Raw genomic sequence first — 4,100 nt, 5'->3', positions numbered from 1 at the left:
TCTCTTGGTTTTTCAACTTTTTTGGCCACAGACTTCAGAGTAATGCCTGTTAACGTCTTGTGGGATGCTGATTTTCCACAGAATCCCAGTGCGAAAAGCCAGGTTAGCTGATATGTGGAATGGGGTGTCTGGGGGACCAATTAGCACAGTCACAAGGGAGAAATGTCAAGAAATCATTAAGTTCTTTCCATGTGTGTACAAGGTCCCAGGCCAGGCTCTGGGAATGGTTCAAAGGTGTGTAAAGCCTGTTTTCGGTGAGCGCTGGCAGTGTGCTTAGAAATGAGTGTTCTGGTTATTTTAGAGATAACTACAACCACAGTGTCAACCCATCACGAAAAGGTTTTCATCCTTCATTCTAAAAAGTGGGTCATAGTGGAGCTTTTAGCCAGGCAGAGAAATCATCCCCCTCAGAGTTTGAATATGTAGAAAACAGCTTCAAAAGCTGTGAGAAGCAACAGAAACTGAAGTCTGCTTAGAAAGATACATGATTAGAATTGGTTATGAAAAACAGTGTGACATTTGTAAAATGCAAATAAAAGGAAACTGGGTTTAAGGGAATTATTTTGAGATGTAAGTTACAAGTTGTTTCTGGACTTTGGGTGGCCTAGAGTGGTGGCTACTTCAATTTTCCCTCTTAGAATAGTTTTTATGGGTAGAATATTCCAGATCCCTCTCCAGTTTCTGCAGGTTGAAAACCTAGGGTGGAGGCAGGGACTATGCAAACAGGTATTCCTGAATCTTTTTTGAGCTGTTGCCCTGCTCTGTGGTCCTTGTGGCTGTAAAGACACACTTCTTTCAAAGCAACTTCTTTGTTTAAACAGTGTTGGCATTGGCCAGGCGCAGTGGCTCATGCCTGTAATCCCAGCACTTTGGGAGGCCGAGGTGGGCAGATCACCTGAAGTCAGGAGTTCAAGACTAGCCTGGCCAATATGGTGAAACCCCATCTCTACTAAAAATACAAAAATTAGCCGGGTGTGATGGTGGGCACCTGTAATCCCGGCTACTCGGGAGGCTAAGGCAGGAGGATAACTTGAACCCGGGAGGCCAAGGTTGCAGTGAGCCAAGCCTGGGCAGCAAGCCTGCCCAGCCTGGGCAGCAAAAGTGAAACTCCACCTCAGAAAAAAAAAATTGGCATTTAAAAAAATTGACTAATAATTGTTCATATTGATGGGGTACATACTGATGTTTCTACACTTATCATATATAGTGATCAGATCAGGGTATTAGCATATCTGTCTCAAACATTTATCATTTCTTTGTGTTGAGAACATTCAATATCCTACTTCTAGCTATTTGAAACTATAATATATTTTTGTCAACTATAGTCGTCCTATAGTGGTATAGAACACTAGAACTTAGTCCTCCTATCTAGCTGTAATTTGGTATATCCTTTAACAAATCTCTCCCTATTCCTTCATCCCCCTACCCTTCCCAGTCTCTAGAAGCCTCTGTTCTTCTTTTTACTTCTATGAGATCAACTTTTTTAGCTTCGGCATATGAGTGAGAATATGAGGTGTTTAACTTCTGTTCCCGGCTTATTTCACTTAACATAATGTTCTCCAGTTCCATCCATGTTGCCATGAATGACAGGATTTCATTCTTTTTTATGGCTGAATAGTATTCCATTGTGTATATGTACCACATTTTCTTTATCCAGTCATCTGTTGTTGGACACCTAGGTTGATTATGTATCTTGCTGTTGCAAACAGTGCTGCAGTAAACATGGGTGCAGATATCTTTGCAATATAGTGATTTCCTTTCCTTTGGATAAATGCTCAGTAGTGAGATTGCTGGATCATATGATAGTTCTGTTTGTAGTTTCTGAGGGCCCTCCACAGTGTTCTCCCTAGTGGCTGTCCTAGTTTACATTCTTACTAACAGTATATTAGAGTTCCTTTTTCTTTGGATCCTCACCAGCATTTGTTATTTTTTGTCTTTTTGATAATTATCATCCTAAGTGGGGTGAGATGATGCCTCATTCTGGTTCTTATTTGCATTTCTCTGATAACTAGTGATGCTGAAGATTTTTAAATGTATTTGTTGGCCATTTGTATGTCTTCTTTTGAGAAACACCTGTTCAGATGTTTTTAATTGAATTGTTTGTTTTTTTGCTGTTGAGATGTTAGAGTTCCTTGTATATTCTGGATATTAATACCCTTGTCAGATAAGTAGTTTGCAAATATTCTCTCTCATTGTGTAGGGTGTCTTTTCACTCTGTTGTTTCATTTGCTGTGCAGAAGATTTATAATTGGATATATTCCCGTTTATTTATTTTTGCTTTTGTTGTCTGTGCTCTTGAGGTCTTATTCATAAATTTTTTTCCCAGTCCAATGTCCTAAAGCATTTCTCCTGTTTCTTCTGGTCATTTTATAGTTTCAGGTCTTTTTTTTTCTTTCTTTCTTTTTTTTTTTTTTTTTTCCTGAGACAAAGTCTGGCTCTATCGCTCAGGCTGGAGTGCAGTGGTGCAATTTCAGCTCACTACAACTTCCGCCTCCTGGGCTCAAGCCATCCTCCCCTCTCAGCGTCCTGAGTAGCCGGGACTACAGGCACGCACCACCATGCCCAGCTAATTTTTGTATTTTTTATAGAGAGTTGGGGCTTTGCCATGTTGCCCAGGCTGGTCTCAAACTCATGAGCTCAAGTGATCTGCCTGTCTCGGCCTCCCAAAGTGCTGGGATTACAGGCATGAGCCACTGTGCCCGGCCAGTTTCAGGTCTTACATGTTTAGTTGATTTTTGTATAGGGTGAGAGGTGGGGATCTAGTTTCATTCTGCTTATGGATATCCAGTTTTCCCAGCACAATTTATTGAAGAGACTGTCTTTTTCCCAGTGAGTGTTCCTGGCGCTTTTGTCAAAAATCAGTCAGCTGTAAATACATAGATTAATTTCTGAGTTCTCTATTCTGTTTCATTGATTTATGTATCTGTTTGTTTGTTTGTTTGTTTGTTTTAAACAGGCTTAATTCACTTTATTTTTCTTGTATAAAAACCCTGTGTTACTTTGGGAAGCCAAGGTGGGCAGATCACCTGAGGTCAGGAGTTTGGGAGCAGCCTGGCCAACACTGGTGAAACCATGTCTCTACTAAAAATACAAAAAATTAACGAGGCGTGGTGGCATGCACCTGTAGTCCCAGCTACTCGGGAGGCTGAGGCAGGAGGATCATGTGAACCCAGGTGGCAGAGGTTGCAGTGAGCCAGGATTGCACCACTGCATTCCAGCCTGGCTTACAGAGCAAGGCCCCATCTCAAAACAAAACAAAACAAAAAAAAACCAACCCTGTGTTGCAGCCACAGCTGCAGCCTGGGTCTTTCACACAGAGACTCTGGTGTGGGTCTTGACAAAATGGTCAGTGAATTCCTGAGAGGAAGACTTGGTGAATACAGTCTCCTCCCAGAGGTCAGGGGGCAGGTAGCTATAGGTCTTGGAGATGGCATCAAAGGTGGCCTTGGCAAAGTTGTCCAGAGTGGCAGTGCGGCTCCTGGCTGAGGTGTAGTGGTTGTCAATACTGGACATCAGCAGCATCTTCTTGGGCACAGAGGCCAAGAGGATGCCAGTGCCTCTGGGTGCAGGGATAAGGTACAGCAGCATGGAGCTGCAGCAGCCTGTCACCTTGCAAGGGACAGTGTGGGGCTTACGATCTTGGTCCCCCAGTAGCCTCTCTGCACGGGACAACGGAGAGCGTAGCCAGGATGATGATCCCTCTGACAGCAGTGGCTGCTTCCTTGGAGCATGTAACACCCAGACTGACGTGGCCATTGTAATCCCTGATGGCAACAAACGCCTTGAACCTGCTGCACTGGCTGGGGCAGGTCGGCTTCTGCACTGGCATAATCTTTAAAACCTTATCCTTAAGAGAGACCCTCAGGAAAAGGTCAATGGTATCAGACTACTTGATGGGCAGGGAGAAGAGACAGATCTCCTCCGGGGACTTGATCTTCATGTGCTTGACCAGGCAGCCCAGCTTGGTGACAGGCATCCACTCCTTGGCCTGGGCCTTGCCTCTGAGAGCTCCCTGCAGCCTCGGCCCCTGCCCTGAGTACGGCCACAATCCTAGCCCCAGAAGCTGCTGGCAAAGCTTCCATGGTTTCCCATTCCAGGCC

At 44.1% G+C, this 4,100-nt stretch overlaps 1 protein-coding gene across 6 annotated transcripts in view; it reads right to left on the bottom strand.

Moving 5' to 3' along the window:
* DRC3 (dynein regulatory complex subunit 3) overlaps nucleotides 1–4,100 on the bottom strand; it is a 46,703-nt gene that overhangs the window by 2,121 nt on the left and 40,482 nt on the right. The window lies entirely within an intron of this gene.

Source organism: Papio anubis, chromosome 17 (genome assembly GCF_008728515.1).
Source record: "Papio anubis isolate 15944 chromosome 17, Panubis1.0, whole genome shotgun sequence".
Taxonomy (NCBI): Eukaryota; Metazoa; Chordata; class Mammalia; order Primates; family Cercopithecidae; genus Papio; species Papio anubis.
This window is presented reverse-complemented; position numbering and strand designations above follow the sequence as displayed.